Genomic DNA, 22856 nt, shown 5'->3' with positions numbered 1-22856 from the left:
ATAGGAAGAAAAGAAAAAATGTCATAAGAAATGAAGATGAAAGGCATTCTGGAATTAGGCGAGGGTTCCAATTTCCTTGATCTTTGCTTGTCAAATGATCACGTACTCAACTCTTCCAAAGTGGAGCTTAATTTATTGGGTCCTAAGGAGGGAAAAAAGGATGGAAACGAGGTGAAATCTTTCGCCTGCAAATTATGTATCAAAGAATTCCCCACTTTTCAAGCACTAGGTGGGCATCAGAGAGCTCATAAGAAAGAAAGAGTGATATTGAAGAGAGGAAAGAAGCTGCAAGGTTCGGGTATGCCTAGGGAATTAACGAATGCTCCTAATCTGCATCTTGCAAGTGATGATTTATCTCCTAATCTGAGTTTGTGATTTTTAATAAATTTGTTATTTAATAAAATGTTCAGTTCTTATGTAATTGAACAGGCATGATGTTTGGGTTTTTTGTCAATTGTATCGGGGTGTAACTTGTTGATTTAGTATTTTGAATTTTAGGGGTTTTATGTTATCGAATTTCATGTAATAAGAAGAATGGGTTGTTTAATTTAGTATTTGAGTTTGTGATCTAATTAGTTTGTGATTCTAGTATTTTGAATTTTAGGGTTTTTATGTAATGCAAATTAGCAATTGGCATAGTATGCAACATACTGGTTTTTCAAGGTTAGGATTTTTGAGTTTTCTGCATATTGTATTGATTCAGTTCCTGTAAACAATAACCACTGGATTTGTATCTATATCAAGATTGGCATATATAAGTAACTATTTATCTTTTCTATGTTGCACGATAAACTTTGATTTTTGTAGCGTTTTATGTTTCAGTAACCGTTTCCCAGTTTCTCCTAGGTCTAGTGTAATTTGTTGGTTTCATATTGTGGAATTTCATGTAATAAGGATGAGTTGTTTATGATCTAATTAGTTTGTGATTCTAGTATTTGAATTTTAGGGTTTTTATTTTATGCAAATTAGCAATTGGCATAGTATGCAGCAAACTGGTTTTTCAAGGTTAGGATTTTTGAGTTTTCTGCATATTGTTTCAGTAACCGTTTCCTAGTTTCTCCTTCAATTTCAATGTGCGTTAAGGTCTAGTGTAATTTGTTTGTTTCATGTTGTGGAATTTCATGTAATAAGGATGAGTTGTTTGTGATCTAATTAGTTTGTGATTCTAGTATTTGAATTTTAGGGTTTTTATTTTATGCAAATTAGCAATTGGCACAATATGCAGCAAACTGGTTTTTCAAGGTTAGAATTTTTGAGTTTTCTACATATTGTATTGATTCAGTTCCAGTAAATAATAACCACTGGATTTGTATCTATATCAAGGCCGACATATATAAGTAACTATTTGTCTTTTCTATGTTGCACGATAAACTTTGATTTTTGTAGCGTTTTATGTTTCAGTAACCTGCAAATCATTAACAATTCAGAAAAAGAGCACGAGACACGCACATGCCCATGCTTGAAATGTAGAACTTGCATAATTTTAGTTTCAAGAAGTTTGCTCAAGAAGCCAATATGGTGAATCTCTTCTACCTGCCAATTTAAAGCCTCCAATAGGGGGAAAAGAAAAAAACAAACACCTCAATTATCAGCAACAAGACATTCACGAAAAAAACTCTTACTCAAGCAACATGATATTTTCTAGCATCTATGCAAGCAATTAATCAATAAACTGAGAGATAGCCACATACCATTGTCCCATTCTTCAGAACCACATGAAAGCTTAGCCGAACTGAACATTGTGCTTCCACCATGGGGCTAAGAACCACTTCTCTGCATGAATATCAAATAAATTAGGAAATATTTGAACACCAATAAAAATACATGAGCCCAAAGAAAGAAACAGAAGTGCTAGCAATGAGCATCAGATAATTTATACCATTGTGGACACTGAGTCGGAGGCTCAATGAAGAAAACTCACGATAAACGGTTGACACGATTGATTCCACTAATTTGAGAATTTTAAAATAAAAAAGGAAAAAATCAAATCAATAAACCAAACCGGCAAAAAGGAAAAAGAAAAATCGGGGAAAAAGATGATTGCGAGTCCCACGAGCAAACTCGATTTCTCCCGAAAAATATTTTCAAATTCGCCAGGCGCCCGAAGGGAAAAACCTTGCCTAAACAGTAACCAGTGTGACGCTCCATGGAGAAAAGCGTCGCCCAGTTGACGCTGGGCGCGATGCCCGGCCAGTGGGGCGGAATGCCCAGCCAGCGCTGGGCGAAATGCCCAGCAACAGCGCTGGGCGCACGCCCAACAGCTGGGCATACGCCCAACAATCGTTGGGCGTCCGCGCAACAATCGTTGGGCGTTCGCGCAACAATTGTGAGCGTACATCCAACTTGGGATCTGTGCCTATAAAAGGCACGGATCCCAAGGCAAAAAGGGGAGGACTTTTTTTAGGGAGAAAAAATCTCGGAAAAACTTCTAAAAAAGGAAAAATTTTGGAAAAAATAAAAAAAGACATATTGGACGAAAAAATAAAAAAACGCACCAAAAATATACCATAACTCGTGGAATCGACCGACTTTCAATCGAATACCGATTTAGAGGTATTAATATAAGGACTAGACTCTTTTAATTTATTTATTTCCTTGTTATTTATTTATTTAATTGTTCGTATTTATTTATTTAAATTCTACTTCGCATTTAAATAAGTTTTAGTTTCCGGTTTTAAATAAAAAACCTTGTTTTGGGTCCCGATACGAACCGTGACTCGGTTTAAGGGTAGTTCGGGACCAAAACGGTGTAGATCCGTGATTTGTAATCTAAAATGTCACATTTTAAAACCTTAACTCGTTCCAACGGCGGGTTAAGCGAACATTGTAATTAAAATCGTTTTCGGTAAATAATAGAGTTTTAAATTGACTTTCTATTAAAACGATTTTGTACAAAATAATTGACTTGTACGCTTAATCACGCATTCGGTTAAATATTTTACTTCATGTTTTGAAACGCTCAAATCGTTCCAATGGCGACTCGAGCGAAAAGTATATAAATTAAAGGGATTTTGAAACGCGCCTAAATCATTCCAACAACGATTAAGGCACGAACAATGTAAGTAAACATTCTTTTGGGAAGAGTTAGTTTAGACACAATGTATAAGTTAAGACATGTTCCTTGTTGTAAATTATTTATTCTTTCTCCTATCTCCCTCCTCCTCCTACATACTCTAAATCATGTAAAATGGGTGATTCTTTAAACAAATTGGCTTTCGATAATATATGCTCAAACGGTTTCCAAAACGAGAAAGAAAAGGTTTTAAATGAATTTTAAACTTAAAGAAATATGCGATTATCCTGTTAGCGCCTAAGGTGTTAAGTAAGAGGCCGGTGGTTCAGAACCGGGCGATGTCGGGGTGCTTATTAGCCTTTCTCCGGAAAGGAGCTAGCCTTCTTGGCTCGTACCCAATTTTACGAACCCACACCGATCTCCTATATATAATTACAATTTAATCCTCCACTTTTTACTTAATCAATGCAAATATAATTACAACAATTAATAGGGCAAAAACCCAAAAATCACCTAAACTCACTATATAGGAATATACAAATGTTTATTCAAAGGAAAAAATATAAGTAAATATATATATAGTAAAAAAATAATAGTTATAACTATAAATATAGTAATGAAAAATAGAGTAAAAAGGTGCAAATTATATTATATAATCCTAAATAACTATAAGTAAAAATAATCATAAAAGGATTTATGTTATAAAATAATGAGTAAAGTGTATTGATAACATCCAAATATTATTTACAGGACCGAAAGAGTAATTGACCAACGACCGCGTATAAAGACAATCGGGAAAGTTATGGCGTATCAAGTAAGCCACCTGGATGGCAGATCACATGGATTCCTCCATACGCCATCAATGGTCAAACGCCTCGGAAGACCCGCCATCCCCAGAACGGCTGAGCCGATTCCCTATAAAGGCAACTGATAACCCATTAATGAGCTAACGGTCATACTTGAATAAGACCAGTAACCGCCATTAATGAGGCATTAATGGAGACTTTCTAGTTACCGAGAGTTACAACTACATGACTATAAATAGCTTGCATCCCAAACTATTAAGGTACACATTCACGCTCTCCTTATATAGTTTATTCTTCTACTCCATACTGACTTTAGCATCGGAGCTTCTCCCGCCGATCCTAACGGCGCCCCTCACAGGGAAGATCACCGATCAATAATTCATCACCAGGCATCATGTATATACATAAAAAGTAAAAAAATAGAAGATTAAATAAAATATACATATATGTAATTAATACCCAAACATAAACAACATATATCATATACACCCAAAATAATTAATTAAATACATTAATATAATTAGTAAGTCACAAGGGCCACATGCCATTAATAATTAGGAAAACATTAATTAATTAATCTAAAAGTAATTAAAATGAAAAGAAAAATAAAGAAAACTTTTATCCATACCATAAAGAAAAATATATAGACAAAGGCTAAAATATAATCTTAAGGAAAATAAATATATACATATATAAATTAAAGATTATCTATAATAAAATAAATTGCCAAAAGCACAAAAAGTAAAAAAACATATTTGGTATGTTAATGTGTATATATATACACCAGTGTTTCAAACACATGTTTCCTTACCTCTGACATCGGTATATTAATTACCGGTGTCAGTTAACCCAATAGGATTAAAAAGAACATTATAATTGTAAATTTTTTTAACTCAATATATTTTTTAAATAATTAAAAGAAAACAATTTTATAAGGATTTATCTCCAAAACATAAGGAGTTATTTGTAATTAACCTAGAAGGAGAGTTAATAAGTTTTAGAAAATGCATAAGACTTAATTTTAAAATATTTTTAACAAATATAGGCAGATTCTTTTTCTCATCCTAATTTAGTAACATCTTCAATGCAGATTGTGAATTAATTAATCCAGAGTATCTTCTGTGGATTCAAAACTAATGATTTTTGTTATAAAAACAAGCATATACAATTCAACAGATAGGAAGATAGGAAGAAAAGAAAAAATGTCATAAGAAATGAAGATGAAAGGCATTCTGAAATCAGGCGAGGGTTCCAATTTCCTTGATCTTTGCCTGTCAAATGATCATGTCAACTCATCCAAAGTGGAGCTTAATTTATTGGGTCCTAAGGAGGGAACAAAGGATGGAAACGTTTCGCCTGCAAATTCTGTATCAAAGAATTCCCCACTTTTCAAGCACTAAATGGGCATCAAAGAGCTCATAAGAAAGAAAAAGCGATTTTGAAGAGAGGAAAGGAGCTGCAAGGTTCGGGTATGCCTAAGGAATTAACGAATGCTCCTAATCCGCATCTTGTAAGTGATGATTTATCTCCTAATCTGAGTTTGTGATTTTTAATAAATATGTTATTTAATAAAATGTTCAGTTTTTATGTAATGGAAAAAACATGATGTTTGTGTTTTCTGTCAATTGTATCGGGGTGTAACTTGTTGATTTAGTATTTTTGAATTTTAGGGGTTTTATGTTGTCGAATTTCATGTAATAAGAAGAATGGGTTGTTTAATTTATTATTTGAGTTTGTAATCTAATTAGTTTGTGATTCTAGTATTTTGAATTTTAGGGTTTTTATGTAATTCAAATTAGCAATTGGCACAGTATGCAACATACTGGTTTTTCAAGGTTAGGATTTTTGAGTTTTCTGCATATTGTATTGATTTAGTTCTAGTAAACAATAACCACTAGATTTGTATCTATATCAAGGCTGACATATATAAGTAACTATTTCTCTTTTCTATGTTGCACGATAAACTTTGATTTTTGTAGCGTTTTATATTTCAGTAACTTGCAAATCATTACCAATTCATAAAAAGAGCACGAGACACGCACATGCCCATGCTTGAAACGTAGAACTTGCATAATTTTAGTTTCAAGAAGTTTGCTCAAAAAGCCAATACGGTGAATCTCTTCTACTTGCCAATTTAAAGCCTCCAATAGGGGGAAAAGAAAAAAACAAACACCTCAATTATCAGCAACAAGACATTCACGAAAAAACTGTTACTCAAGCAACATGATATTTTAAAACTGTTACTCAAGCAACATGATATTTTCTAACATCTGTGCAAGCAATTAATCAATAGACTGAGAGATAGCCACATACCATTGTCCCATTCTTCAGCACCCCATGAAAGCTTAGCTGAACTGAATATTGTGCTTCCACCATGGGGCTAAGAACCACTTCTCTACATGAATATCAAATACATTAGGAAATATTTGAACACAAATAAAAATACATGAGCCCAAAGAAAGAAACAGAAGTGCTAGCAATGAGCATCAGATAATTTATACCATTGTGGACACTGAGTCGGAGGACCAATGAAGAAAACTCACGATAAACGGTTGAGTCGGTTGATTCCACTAATTTAAGAATTTTAAAATAAAAAAAGGAAAAAATCAAATCAATAAACCAAACCAGCAAAAAGGAAAAAGAAAAATCGCGAAAAAAGATGATTGCGAGTCCCACGAGCAAACTCGATTTCTCCCAAAAAATATTTTTAAATTCGCTAGGCGTCCGAGGGGAAAAACCTCGCCTAAACAGTCGCCGGCGTGACACTCCACAGAGAAAGGGGTCGCCCAGTTGACGCCGGGCGAAACACCCATCAACAGCGCTGGGTGTGCGCCTAGTAGACGCTAGGCGCACGCACAGCAATTGTTGGGCGCATGCCCAACAGCTGGGCATACGCCTAGCAATCGTTGGGCATGCATCCAACAATGGTTGGGCGTGCACATTTCCAATTTAGGATCAGTGTTTATAAAAGGCACGGATCCCAAGGCAAAAAGGGGAGGACTTTTTTCATGGAGAAAAAATCTTGGAAAAACTTCTAAAAAAGGAAAATTTTTAGAAAAAATTAACAAAGACATATTGCAGGAAAAAATAAAAAAACGCACCAAAAATATATCGTAATTCATGGAATCGACCGACTTTCAATCGAATACCGATTTAGAGGTATTAATATGAGGACTAGACTCTTTTAATTTATTTATTTCCTTGTTATTTATTTATTTAATTGTTCGTATTTATTTATTTAAATTCTGTTTCGCATTTAAATAATTTTTTTAGTTTTCGGTTTTAAACAAAAAACCTCGTTTTGGGTCCCGATACGAACCGTGACCCGATTTAAGGGTAGTTCGGGACCAAAACGTTATAGATCCGTGATTTGTAAATATTTTAAAATGTTTTAAAATAAAAACATCGTTTTATCATCCTCCGTTACAAGCTATGACCCGATTTGGGTAATTTGGGGATTAGAATGATGAGATAGAATAGATCTAACCTTTTTAATAAATCCGAAAAATTGAAGGACCATTTCTGATATTTTACTTTTCTGTCCTATTATGTTGTTGGGTCACTTTTCTGATTTTTAATTAAAGTAGGACTCATTTGGGGATTTTACACTTTATGCATTATTTGGGTCTTATTAGTTTAGAGGTGTGTTTGAATAACTTTAAAAGTTATATATATACATTAACATACCAAATATGTTTTTTTTTTTACTTTTTGTGCTTTTGGCAATTTATTTTATTATAGGTAATCTTTAATTTATATTTTTTTTGGTAGACATCTTTAATTTATATATATGTATATATTTATTTTCCTTAAGATTATATTTTAGCCTTTATCTATATATTTTTCTTTATGGTATGAATAAAGGTTTTCTTTATTTTCTTTTCATTTTAATTACTTTTGGATTAATTAATTAATGTTTTCCTAATTATTAATGGCATGTGTGGCCCTTGTGACTTACTAATTATATTAATGTATTTAATTAATTATTTTGGGTGCATATTTTTTTTTTTTTGGTAAGAACGGAAGAAAAAAAAACAAACAAACAAAAACCTAACCCGGGATCAGTCTAGGAAGACTGACCCCAATCCTATCCTCAAGAAGAGAAGGTAACAGAAAAGAAGGAGGAACGGAAAGGGTAGAAACACCTAACATCCCCCCATGCCCAGCAGCTGCCAAGCGATCCGCCACGCGGTTTTGCTCCCTATAAATATGGGAGAAGGTAAGAGAATCGAAGGCAGGACGAAGCCTCAAGATGGCTTTAATGAGATTCTGACTCTTAAGACAAACAGCCTGTCTATCCGAAATACTGTTGATAGCCTCCAAATTGTCAGACTCCACCGAAAGTATTTTGGGTGCATATGATATATGTTGTTTATGTTTGGGTATTAATTACATATATGTATATTTGATTTAATCTTCTATTTTTTTACTTTTTATGTATATACACTTTACTCATTATTTTGTAACATAAACCCTTTTATGATTATTTTTACTTATAGCTATCTAGGATTATATAATATAATTTACACCTTTTTACTCTATTTTCATTACTAATTTATAGTTATAACTATTATTTTCTTACTATATATATTTACTCATTTTTTGTCCTTTCAATAAACATTTGTATATTCCTATATAGTGGGTTTAGGTGATTTTTGGGTTTTTGGCCTATTAATTGTTGTAATTATATTTGCATTGATTAAGTAAAAAGTGGGGGATTAAATAATTTTTTCTCTCGTAAATAATTTTTTTTGATAGCCTCATAAATAAATAAATTATGATTTTTTACCAAGAGTTTTATTTTAATTTATATTTTAATTTATTTTATTTTGTAGAATATATATATTTATAAATATATGAATATATGAAACCACCAACATTTCTTTTTTTTTTTCATGGTAATAAACAGTACTAGAAAATGAAAAATAAGCAAATATAGGTTTCAAAATAAAAATAAAATAAGAAAATATAATTAAAATTCAACAATGATTTCTTCTATTACATGAAATTCAACAACATAAAAACCCTAAACCATAACATGATCTGTGTTCAATTAAATAAAAACTGAACATTCATTCTTAAACAACAAACTAATTAAGAAACATAAACTCAAAGATTAAGAGACAAATCATGACTTGCAAGATCATACTGTGGTGCTAAAACATTATTAATCCCAATATTCATATTAGGATTAAATAAAGGAGCAGCAGCAGAAGAAGAAACAGCAGCAGCAGAAGATCTCCCCAAAATTCCATGACTTGGATTCATCATTACCATATTCCCAATTGGCCAATAATGATGATAATAACCATAAAATCCATTAAAATTATGATAATTCAGAGGTTTATGAATATTCATAGAATGAACATTAATCCCTAATCCTCTATTAAACCCTAATCCAATTGGATAAAAAGGAGGAATAGGATTATTCATTAATACAAATTGCATACCTAAACCTTGCTGCTCTTTTGCTCTCTTCAACAGTGCTCTTTCTCTCTTATGAGCATTCTGATGCCCACCTAATGCATTAATACAATTCCTTACTACAGTATTTGCACGCGAAACGTTTCGCCTTGTTTCCGCGTTTTTCTCCGACTTCGGAATAGTTGAGTATGTAATCATTTGGCAGACTAAGATCAAAGAAATTGGAACCCTCAAAATTGGAACCCACGCCTTCTTCCAGAAGGCCTTTCATCTTCATATCTTCAGACATTTTTTCTTTTCTTTGGTGTATAAAATGGAGAACTGCATATGCCTATTTATATAGAAAATGAAAGAGTTTGAATACTCTTAGAAAGAAAGAAAATCTGGGAAAGGTTGATGATGTTTCTGAATTTTGATGAGATTCATTGTACATTTTGTTTAACAAGAATCTCATAATCTGTAAACTTACACTTTGTATCTATTAGAAATATTACCAAATAAACTCTGATGCATTTTGCCAAATTTACCAACTGTTCAAATTTACCGTCTTTCTATATAAATTAATCTCACCTCTTTAAATAATAAATAAATAAACTTTTACCAATTTTTATTATCAGGTACTTTTTATTTTTAAATAATAAATAAATAAATTTTTATCAAATCACTTTCTTTCTCCTTTGTTTCTATATGAAAAAATTAGAGGAAAAAGTGTTGAGTGTTGAATCTATTGATAAATTGTTCTATATAAAAAATGAACTTGTTGTGAAATGGTTAAAATTTGTACCATCGTACTTTCTGAATAGAGTCGCGGCAGATGTATTTGGAAATCAGGCCCGTCCCTGAGCCTGGGCAGGAGGGGCGTCTACCGAGGGCCCAGGGATAAGAGGGCCCCAATTATAGTAATGTATTAGTACTATTATATGTTTTTAAATTATACTTACTTAAAGGGCGGCCCGGTCGCATTACGCGTCCCCGCTGAGGGTCCGGGGAGGGGTCCCACCACAAGGGTGTATTGGGGGCAAGCCTTCCCTTGCCAATTTAATTGGCAAGAGGCCGCTCCTAAGACTCGAACCCGTGACCTCTGGTCACACGGCAACAACGTTTTACCGTTGCGCCAAGGCTCGCCCTCTTAAATTATACTTACTTAAATTAAAAAAAATTATACTTAATTGGCATTAGATTCTTTCCAAATTAAATAGGTTGGCATTAGACAAAATTAAAAAAAAAAATTGATTAAAAAACGTTGCTATAAGTTATAAATAATCTTTCCAAATTCCCTAATTTACTTCAATTTCTTTCCAAATTTCCTAATAAAAACGTTCGTTATCAATTCCCTAATTTATCTCAGAGTCTTTCTATAATAATCTCTCACACCCATCAATCGTAATAAAAAATTATAATTTATCTCTCTCTTCTTTAATCACACTTCAATCTCAAAGAATATTAAACGGTAATATTATCGTTCATCTTGAATTCATCAGCTATATAAACAATTTTTTTTTTCTCTAATCACCTCACTGTGAAACTTCCAATTGCTCATAACCTTTTTTTTTTTACTTGAGAAACTATTGGATTTTGATTTATTTGGTCTTCAGAGGAAATTTGGGAGAAACGTATCAAAAGAATTTACAATTTCAAGAACTTAGCACTGCTAAAGCCTGTTGAGATGTTATTTTTATATTTGGTTTTTCATTTTTCTATTATCATGCTTTATGTCTAAAGAGCATAAAATCTATTAAAACCATTTGATAATTTTTTAAATTTGAGAAATTTACATCTAGAAATGCTCGTATACATCATTTTGTATAAGAAATTGAGTACTTAAAGCAATATAAAATGTTTTTTATTAGATCATTTGTTAAATGAAACAAAAAAAAGTGTCATTTTAAGTAATCTTCTTTTATACAATTGATTTTTCTACTTTATTTTTTATTTGTACTTATTTATTAAGGCCACATTTGGTAATTTATCCATGGGCCTCTAAAATCTCAGGATCGGCCTGTCGGAAATCGTACAGATTTTCATCATTTTCCCGAATTTTCCTCTAAATAGAGCTCAACCGTTGAAAGGGATTGAGAGAGAGAAATTTAGGATTTCCTGAAATTTAAGATTTAAAAAAAATTAGATTTTTTTTGGAAAAGGTTAAGAGAGAGAAAATAGACAGTGATGAGAGAAAGACAATGTTTTAGAGAAAGAAAATGTGTTTTCTTTTGTTACTCCAAGATAGTTTAGGTTGTTGATTAATCAATAATCGTCAACCTAACACTCATTTTGAGATTTGACATTTTTTGTTTGATTTAAAACCAGAGCGAGATTTTAGCGAGTCAAATCACACCAAGCTAGCTAGAGGCATGCTTCAAGGATAACCTTTAAAGATATAGTAAAGTTGGACGTATGGTCTTCGAACGACTGCAAAGTATCTAGAAGGGATTGGAGAGTTCACTAAAGTTGCCCTTAAACACCAAATGTAGAATAAATCACATGCAATTCTCTGTCCTTGGTGTTATTGCAACAACTCGAGGGGGTTTCGTGACATAGATGACATTAAGTACCACTTAGTTTGTCGCAGGTTTAAAATTAACTACTCAAGCGGGACATGTCATGGTGAGATGTCTGATGCGGAAAGCTTAATGAAAGGTGATGTTATTTGTTTTGAAAATGATTTTGAAGTTGACGAGGATAATGAAGTGGAGAAGGATAATATTGCAAGATGATGCTCAATGTAAAAGACCATTTCACAAAGCAGCCTCGTATGTATGAAAGTATCTTGAGAGTCGTCGAGAAACCGTTATATGAAGGTTGTAAAAACTTTACTAAACTGTCAACCATCCTCAAATTATTCAACCGAAAGGAGAGCCACGTTGGACTGACAAGAGTTCTACGCAGTTGTTGGAAATTTTCTCAAAAATGCTTCACGAAGGAAATGAACATCCCCTGTTTATCCCAATCAACTTCAATGCCTTGAAAATAGTGAACGCGACCAAGGTTTTTAAATGCAAAATTACCTTTCAAATAGTGAAAAACTCTATTAATATGGGATGAAGATTGCATGTGATCAAGAGATCATCCACATAAATGAGACAATAAAGGCTAACAATTCCTTTAATATAGAAATACAACAAACTGTCAGTTTTACAGCTTTGAAAACCAATCTCAACTAGTGTGGAGGTCAACTTCTTATGCCACATACTGTGAGATTATTTCAAACCATATATGGATTTTCGCAGCTTACAGACATGATGAGGCTAAATGGGATCAACGAACTCTTGGATTTGTATATGTAAACATCCTCATGCAAATCGTCATGTAAAAAAGGCATTGGAAACATCAAGTTGAAACACATACCATAATTGATCCAAGGATCTATATCTTATTAAAAGTTAAGAAAATCATATTGTTCTTCATAGGATTAAGTATAAATGCTGGTGTCGAAGCTGACGAGATCAAAAGCTGAAAAATAAACTCCATCCATGATCACACACGTGAAAGCTTTAACTAGAATTGAATTTGTATGCTAGTATGCTTAATTTAATTGGAAAGAACATGTTTTCTCCCTTTTTTGGTGTTGTGAAGAATACATTTGTAATTTCCACAAAGTAGGCTTGAGAGATAAAACTCTAAAGTCTTCCCTTTTATATTTCTCACCAAAAGATGAAAGTGCCCCTGATATTAGGGAGATAGGGGGTGGGGAAGCTAAGCTTAGGGAGATAGGGTTACATTTTATTTTATTTCCATTTAAATAAAATCTTCCTAATATCGTTTTGGATTTATCTTGATTTTAATTCTCAACTAAATCAAAACCAAATCTTATCTTTATAATATATATATATATATATATATATATATATATATATATATATATATATATAATGCTATGTTCTTTGGTGCTTTTGCATTCTCGTTTGACGTTTCTTTTGATTTTTAGCTGAGTTGAAGGCTGACATTTATGCGATTCATACGGCTTTTGACAAAGGTTGGCATCACCTTTGGTTAGAGAGTGACTCGATTTATGTTGTTCAGTTGTTACGTAGTAAGTCGACTACTGTTCCTTGGGTTGTTCGTCAGAGTTGGATTGACTGTTTATCAAAATTAGATTCCATGCAATTTGTCATTTCTCATATTTATCGTGAAGGAAATGCGGTTGCTGATTCTCTTGCCTCTTTTGGTTGTATGGTTGATAGTTTGCATTGATGGGATTTAATTCTTGATTTTTGTTGCCCGACTTTTTTGCATGATCTTGTGGGGCGTGGTTCTTATCGCTTCGCTTCACATGGTTTTGTTTTGAACTTTTGTATTTGATTTTTTGTAACTTTTCTTTTCTTTTTTAATAATATTGGTTCGGGTTTGCTGTGATTTTCAGAGGTGCCGGCTATGCTGGGATGTCTGTTTTTTGCACTCTCTCGCTAACCAGCCTTCAATAATTTACGTAAAGTTTGACTTAATTTACATAAAATTGTATTTTACAAAAACCATTAAGTTCGCAAAAAATCAAATTTCACGTAAAACTTTTGAAATTTATGTAAATCCTCTATAGTTTCACATAGTTTACGTAAAATTGCTATTTTACAAAAAGAAGCATTCATTTTGTGAAAATAACCGAGTTTCAAGTAAATTTTTTGAACTTTATGTAAATCCTTATAATTTACGTAAAATGAAACTTAATTTGCATAAAGTATTTTTACAAAAATAAAATCATTAACTTTATGAAAAATCAAATTTTACGTAAAAGCTCTGAATTTTATGTAGAGCTTTTATTTTTAAATGTAATTTATATAAAATTTGGTTAACTGATCCATTAGTGTATTTTTTGAACCGAACCAAACATATCAGTTTCTAAAATTAAAACCGAAACAAGTCCATATATATCAGTTAACCATAACAATAGTTAATCGATAATTTCGGTTAGGTTTCCAGTTAACGAATTTTAATAATAACGGTTAAGCGTAACTTTTATCCAAATATAAATATTTAAACAATATTAATTGCACAATTATATAATTTCAGTTTTAAATATACATCATTTTAGATATTCCAACCAACTAATTTTTTTAAAACAAACCACACTAATATTCATATAAATCCTAAGGAATTTATACAATAATGTAAATTCTTCTGTACATACTAACTAACCTCCTCCAAAATTATCGGTTCTCCAATTATTAAAAGTAACAATAATTTTTTAAAGTATCAAGCATATAAAAATAATAGGCTCAAGCATATTCAATTAATAAAGTTTCAAGAATTTCTTTTTCAAAAAAAAACCGTCTCAAGAATTTAAGAGTTATTTGTTGTATACAAATAACAAGTATTAATAACTGTAGAGTTTGAAAAATCATGAAAAATGGAAGGTATGAATAGAAACTAGATTATACTTTTGTGGTATTATTGGGGTGCGAATTTTTAAGTGCACAATCAATAAAGCTTAACCTTTTATTATCCCAATATTAATTTATTAATTTTTATAAACTTAGTGTTAACCAGAATAAATATATACATTTTTTAATAGTACCCATGGATGGGTATTACCCATTGAGAAATAATCCATATATATATATATGGATTATATATATATATATATATATATATATATATATATATAATAAAGTAAGACTATAGAGAGGGATTTCCTTACTTTTTATTCTAAGGGAATAATATATAGCTTTATTCCAATTACCAAACAAATATCATCCTAATTTAATTAAATTAAAATCCTAACATCTCTCTCCCACCTTCTCTCAAACGGACGGCTCTCTCTCTCTCTCTCTAATATTTTAATTCACGAACTCTCTCTCTCTCTAGGACTCTCTCTTCTTTCTTCTCTTGAACGATTCACAACTCCGGTGATAAATAATTGAGTTTCATTAATAATCTCGGTTATCTAAAAATATTCTATGAATCCTCTGATTTTTTTCATGCAGAAATATTATTCACTTTGTTAGATAATTGAAAGAGAGTTACAGAATTTCTTTCGTTCTGTATTGAACCTTCCCTTGCCAGGTTCGGACTTTCACTCTCCTATTTTGTGATATCCCACAACGACGATACTGTCGGGTCAGCAGAGGAGTCGACCTTTGGGGCTTTCTTAGGCATGCCCTGCAGAGTTGTCATCGGAGGCTCTCTTTCCTCTTCCCAACATTGTCTCCCTCTTTTTTTTTTAAGTTTGTTTCGAAAAGTTCCACTACGGTGGCTATATTAGAGAGACAATAAATCGTAGTTGAACTGAAAAAACTAAAACATAATAACCATGACATGTATAAAAAAATCACTCTCTAATTGCAAATTGGCTATTAAATTAATTGAAATTATTGATGAATGATGAATGATGAATGATGTTACACCTGCTATCTGTTGGTTGTGACAATTCAACACTAAAATATAGATATTGTTAAGGTTTCCTTAGCCCCTGCAAATTACAAAGCAAACAAAGAACCCAAAGAATCCAACCTTTCATATTTTACAAAAAGTCAAGGTTTCCTTAGGCAAATTTGAAAAGCAAACAAAGAACCCAACCTTTTATATGGACCATCCGCAATAGCACGAAAAAAATCAAAGGATTTTGTGAATCGTTCATGGAAGAAAGAAGACAGAGAGCCGTGCGTTTGAGAGAAGGGGGAGAGATATTAGGATTTTAATTTAATTAAATTTGGTTAATTAAATTAGGATGTTATTTATTTGGTAATTGGAATAAAGCTATTATTCCCTTAGAATAAAAAGTAAGGGAAATCCTTCTCTATAGCCTCACTCATATATATATATATATATATATATATATATATATATATATATATATATATATATATATATATATATATATATATAAAATATCTTATAAGATGTTTACAAACCTAGGCCAATTCTTAGTGATGAGCTTGGGTTTGAGCTTGAATTTAATCCAATTAAAATCAACATTTTAACTTGAGTCCAGTAGCACCACATTATTTGGAATATACATAACCATTATGTTTATCTCCAAATAATCTTTGTATATTTATTCTAGTTAAACCTTCTTTGTGTGCAATCTTGTATGTCCGTCTAACTTTGGTAATAGACCTTTTGATGTGATCCTCAGGCACATAAATCCTAAACAGGCTCTAGCAAATCTTTATGACCATCTATATTAGAGAGGTATCTCGTATGTAAGAACAAGAACCTGATAACTCAATAAAATACCGAAAACTCAAAGAAACACAAAATCTGAGTAACAAACGCAATAAAGCTAATAATTATAACTAAAAATAAGAAAGAACAAACAAAATTGAAAATTACTACAAAGACTTTAGAGAATGAAAGAAAAGTGAAACAACACAAGAAAATAGTAAGCAAAATTAGGGCCGAAGAACGGAAAAAAAATCTAATTACAAACCTTGAAATAATAGGTCTCGCCAACTTAAGGCATAATTAAAAGCTTAATTCAATCTTAGGTTAAATATAGAAAAAGAAATCCATCTCACCAGTGATTAATTGGAAAAATAATGTTGACGAGAGGAAGTAGTGCCCATGGCTAGAAAAGACAATTAAGTGAAAATTTAGCAATTGATGGAGATGGTAGAAACCATAATTTCAGAAGTGCGAGTTGGAAAAGAAATGAAAAGGCAAAGCAGTTGATTCACGCACAAATAGAAATCAAACTCGCCGTAGAGGAAGCGGATAAAGGATATGGATGATCAGCATAGTCTCATGGCGACAAACAGAAACCAAAGAGAGTATTTGAGAGAGTTAGGAAAAAAAACCCGTAACATGAACTGAAAGAGCAAAGCAGTTGAAATAGGATTGTAGTTGTGGAAAGCAGATTGGGGCACAATTAGATCGTGAAGATGAACTCTCGAGAACATACAAAAAGAAAGAAAACTAAAATCATGGATCAGTCATCAAAGGTGTGAAAACTGTAAATTAGGAAGAGAGCGAGAAAATTAAAAAAGGAAAATCAATAAAAGAAATTCTCAAAAAATTAATAAAATGTCACATCAACAAGATGTAAGCTGTTTTAGTATATAGATAGATTTGAGTTGTTTTTTATTGATTAAGTGTAAAAATGGTATTTTTAGGATTAAAAGTCCCATTTGCAGTCTATTTCTCCTAAAATAAAGTAGGGAAGTCTCTATTCCTCAAGAGTAGAGCTGTCACCGCTTTATCTTTAGAACATAGCTACCACACTCTCTTTCTCAAGAACAAAACCCCCGTGACTATTCAGTCATTTTTTGTCCATGTTTCATTTTAGCTCATTTTTAAGCATTTTAATACCAAAATTAAGTCAAAAAATTCATTGTTTAACAAAAAGGTATTTTATACTAAAAATAACATTTTAATTAGTAAAAGTATCCTTTTAATTCTAATAATTTCTAAAATATCTATACTATATATAATAGCGGAAGCATAGAGAAATGAGGAGAAATGTTTTAGAACATTTATGATGAGTTGTCAATGTAATAAAAAATCAAAATAAAACAAATTTAATTAATTAATAATAACAAATTTATATTTATAATATATTAAATAATTATTAGCCCATTAATTAAAGTAATAAAAGAAACTAAGAATTACAAGGAGATGAAAAAACACTTTAATCCAAAAATCATAAATAAACTTATATATAAAACATGATATATAACATTTCACCATTATATTCATTGGCCATGATAGAGAATATTTTATCATAATATTCATTGACAATCGAAAAACAAGGCTTCCCCGACCTTTAATTTTGGTGATGTATTAGTTTTGTTTTTCATATTCTTATAATATAGTTTTATAATTTTGTTCTTGCTTTAAATAATATAGTTTTATAACTTTGTTTTTATTTCATTAAGAAATTCAGATCTATTTAGGAGCGATTTCTATTGATAAACTATTTAATAACATTTTCTTCAAGAATTTTGAGAATTCAGACTTTGATATTTGTCACACCCGACCTTAAACGACATCGGGTATAAAGACAAGATAACGAGCGTTCGTAAATCTAAAAGGCGAACCGATTTTCTATTAAATAAAAATTTATTTGGACTACCTAAAGTTTATTTAATTGCTTGGCTTGGACTTGATAATTTTATCAAGCTTCCATCGTATCTTGAACGTCTTTTAATCTTTAAATCGGAAATCAAAGCCATGTAGTTCTACCCATTTTAGGTGGTTCTCTCAACTTATTGACACGTTAATGCAATTAATAGACTTCACTTTATTGCTATATAGTTTCGTTTTCATCGCTACTACTATTCACAATATATTTAGTATCTCGATCTACGATTTCGACTCGTCAAGTTTTAATCCGTTAAAAACTTAATTTAATTTTCTAATAACTTAACTTAATTTCTAAATAGACCAAAAACACTTATTCAGACCATCGTAAATTTATTTAATATATACGTGAATACTTTATCGATTCAACAATACGAAACTTTAAATTTAAAAAAAAAAATCACGTTATCAAATCAAATAAAATCACAAATAAATATCGATATCTTTATATCAGCATTTTATCAAATCAACTCGTAATCAATCAAATGTTTTTATCAAACTCACTCGTAATCAATCAAACATTTTATCAAACCAAATCCATAATCAAATAAACGCTTTATCAAACCAAATTCGTAATCAATCAAACTCGTAATTAATCAAACGTAAAACCTTATATCCAAATCAACTCATAACCGATAATATAAGACCTTATATCCATTCTAGAGTTTCTCCCCTTATGTATCAATCCATAACCATACATATCAAGAATCACATAGTCGAGACGTCTCTTTAACCTTGCCTAATCCCGTATTGGTCTTACCCCACACTTCACTGCCAATACCGACTAGGTCTTTACACTGTGTACAGAGACCATGTCCCTCACTGAACATGGTCTTCAAATATCAAAACCACTGATCCGGATTACTCTAGATGGATATAAAAATTCAAAAAAATCATAACATACCCAAACTTCATTTCACAATCAAATTCCAAACTATTTCGTAACCATAAACCATTTGACTTCAATTAGTTATTTTGTAAAAATAACCACAATTATTCAAATATTTTCTTGAAGTTACTCTAAACAAACCATCAGTTATCATCATGATTGGAGAATGAAACTACCGAACGATGTCTCCCAAGATTTTATAAAAGACTCAACTCAAGGTCTGAGACGACTCTTTTACAAAAATAACCCACTTAAACATCCACTCTTAAATAAAGAAATTATTTTTACCAAACAAATCAAAATTAACACGACTACTTTTACTAAACGAATCATTTTTTATCAATTTTTACCAAACAATTCATTTCCACCAAGCAAATCCAACTCAAACGTCCAAAACGACTCTTTTTATCAGATGAATCATTTTTATCAATTTAATCTAATTCAAACCTCTAACACTACTATTTTAACAAAAAAACAAAGAAACCGCACCCATCTATAATCGGAACTACTCCATCTCCAAATCAGAACTCTCTCTCTCCAATCTGTAGAAAAATAACAGATCTGCCGAAAAGTACTAGAAAAAATCCAAAAATCTGAACTCTCTCTAATCTACATTAAAATACCAGCAATCACAACTATTTCTAATCTGCATAAAAAATCCCAGAAAATCACTCTAGGAGGTCATCTTCCTCCTTTTATTTCAAATTGAACCAAAACGTAACAGCCACATACATGCGTTCTCAGTTCGAAGAACTCAGAATAACCGTATACAGGCGAAGTGTAAGTAAAAATCTTGGAAAAGAATAAATCAAGCATTGAAACAAACAACGATTTACCTCTGAAAATCATCATGCATGTTAGAGATCGGAGTAGATCACTCCATTTTTCCAGAATTTCGACCTATTTCATGCCTATATCTGATCACTAGAGACACAGAACAAACATCAATCCGTAACCAATCTCCCATGGACGAACCCAGAAGCTAAGAATCGATGCTAAAGGCTTCAATTCCTCTAGGTGAAAGTGAGTGAACTCACTGAACCCACTTGAAACTAGAAAAGAATAATCCGCAACCATGGAAAAGGGGAAGAAAAATCGAACCCCTAGGATCCTTGCTATATCGAGATCGAGAGAGAGAGAGAGGAAGGAGAAGATGAACCGTTTTTCCCCCAGAGAGAAGGGAAGAAGAATCTAAATAAATTCTCTTTTTCTTGCCTCTTCCCCCTCACTTTCTCATCCCCTTCTCTTAGATTCTAGGACCTTCTGTTATCCATTAGAAACTTTCCACTTAATGAATTAAATTGCACACCTTTATTTCCAATCTATCTATATCTATATAATCTACTAAATCTGTAGTTAGTAATGCTGAGGTGTCATCTTTAGAATTGTCTGATGTGTAAATTTCTTAATATTACTCTTCTTTTTTGCAACTTTTTTCTCCGTGCATATTGACAGTGATAAACCGTTCCCAAAACCCACGATTCTCAATCTACTCCTACTTCCACTTTTCTTTTTGGGATCTCTTAATCTTCCACGGTTTCTTCTCTATGGTAACCGCTCTTCTCTTTTCTTCATTTTTCATGTCGTAGTCTTCAATTGATTTCTCATTTCTTCTCTTCTCTTTCAATTGTTCTTGAATCTGAAAGTTTGAAAGGATCTGAACTATAGCTTTGTTTGTCCAGAATTAATTACATGAGCACCAAGATAGGCTTTCTTTGATTTGCAGTACTGTTGGCTCCAATGTGTGGCTTAGATCGTGTCTTCCTTTGTAGATTCGAAAAGTTTATAAGCCAGGGACGGGTTTTCCAGGCATGCTACGATTTCTCACTTCTTTTGTTTTGATTTTCCTGGCACGCATCGATTTCTCACTTCCTCTGTTCTATATGGTAACTGCTCTTCTCTTTTTCTTCATTTTTCATGTCATTTTGTTCATTTTATTTATCACTTCTTCTGTTCTTGGAAAATTTCTTTTCAATTGTTCTTGATCTGTTTTTAATTAGAAAATTATGATTAATTGAGGGTTATCATTTCATTCTCTTTTATCAATGTCTTCTTCTGCGTCTTTGTCAGGAGGGAGTAAGCCAGAGTCTGCTTCTTTAAAGAAGCTCTGATCTTATCTCATTCAATCTCAAGGTAATATTCAAGTTTCATTCTATTTTCTTTTATCAGATTGAAATTCACTTTTAATTTGGGCTTTTGAGATTTCAGATCCTTTGTTTATTTCCTTCAATTTTGTTCTTACTTTCGTTCATTCGATAGTCCTTCAATTTTGTTTTAAATTTTATCCATTCATTTGATGTTCAAAATTTCTTTGCTGTGCTTTTGGATTATGTTTTTGCAGTGAATGTCTTCAATGGAGTGTACACTGAAGCTCTAAGGTTTGTTCCATTTCTTGAATTTTTTTCTTTCCTCATTTGGTTATGGTTCATGCAAGGAGCAGTTCCATGAACAGTAAATGATAGTCGGGTTCCTGATTGTTTATCCATTTTCCAGTAATAAGAACCGTTCCCTATTAATAAACAGTTCAATGCTATTGATTTTATTTTATTTTACCATTCCCTTTTTCTGTTGTAAATAGATGAATATCCTTTGATTTTGTTCTATCCAAATCCATGATCTGGAACTATTTTTGTATATTCAGTTGTATAAGAGGTTCTCGAGCATGCATAAGGACTCTGCTGCACTTTTGGCTGATGTCTGGTCAATCGATTTTTTTGGACTATATCACCTCTCCATGTATGTTTTGATTTTTCAGGGCTAAATTGGTGGAATTGTGTAGAAGTTTGGTGTGTTTATTTGTGGCAATTATGTGCATTTATATCTTAATTACTAGAATAGTGCTATTGAATGGTGTGTTTATTTGTGGCAATTAAGAATTAAGGTGCTATTGACAAAATTATAGTATGTTTATTTGGGAACCATTCAACCATTAATAGAAGTCAATAGCACCAAGTTGAATACCATAAATTTAAGTCAATAGTGCTACCAATTTTGACTTCTATTAATACCATAATGTTAATAGTGCTACTGATGCGTGCCCTCTAGTGGTGTAAATATGAAATGTATATTACGATAAGTGCTTTACGACTATGGATGTGATCTTTCTAAATGCTCTATATTTACTAGACGTCACTACTTAGGGGCAAGTGTACCCCGTCATATCAAGTAATAATCCGGTTAAGACCGGGTATCGAATCCACGGGATTTATAACTGCAAGTATTAAACAACTCGGTTTTATACGTTATTTAAGCGGTGAATACTTTGAGGTTGATATGGGGACCAACTACAAACTACTCCTAACTACGGGTGAGGCGAATTTATATAACAAAACTCTACGAAGTGATGTGGATGCGATAAGTTATAACTATGACAAATAAAGACTTCTAATGTTTATACGGTTGATGGTTTGCTCTTGCAAAGACGACTATGTGTAGTGTAACCGACCCGTGAAGTACTTAGACTACGTGGTTCCTAGTCAAGGCGTGTCTAATGCTTGGGACCGGAAATTAGGGCCCGTAAGTTCCGTGGCTTGTCAATTCCTACGATTTCCGGTTTGTCACTTCCGGTAAGGCAACACCTATATGAATCCCTAAAGATAGCCCGAATGGCATCGGAAATCGCGTTCTCCTACACAATAGTCAATTATGAGTATCAAAACAAGTAACAAACATCAACACATATATAGAAAAGAAGATTATGAATCATAAATTA

At 32.0% G+C, this 22856-nt stretch overlaps 1 long non-coding RNA gene across 1 annotated transcript; it reads left to right on the top strand.

Moving 5' to 3' along the window:
• Positions 1-20527: 20527 nt before the first annotated feature.
• On the top strand, positions 20528-21945 carry LOC136206984 (uncharacterized). The gene is made up of 5 exons (XR_010676503.1): positions 20528-20694; positions 20827-21030; positions 21215-21277; positions 21486-21522; positions 21786-21945. It is a non-coding gene; the product is annotated as an uncharacterized lncRNA (long non-coding RNA).
• Positions 21946-22856: the final 911 nt, after the last annotated feature.

Source organism: Euphorbia lathyris, chromosome 9 (assembly GCF_963576675.1).
Source record: "Euphorbia lathyris chromosome 9, ddEupLath1.1, whole genome shotgun sequence".
In the NCBI taxonomy this organism is placed as follows: Eukaryota; Viridiplantae; Streptophyta; class Magnoliopsida; order Malpighiales; family Euphorbiaceae; genus Euphorbia; species Euphorbia lathyris.
Note: the sequence above shows the minus strand (reverse complement) of the source record. Positions and strands in the feature narration are given on the sequence as shown.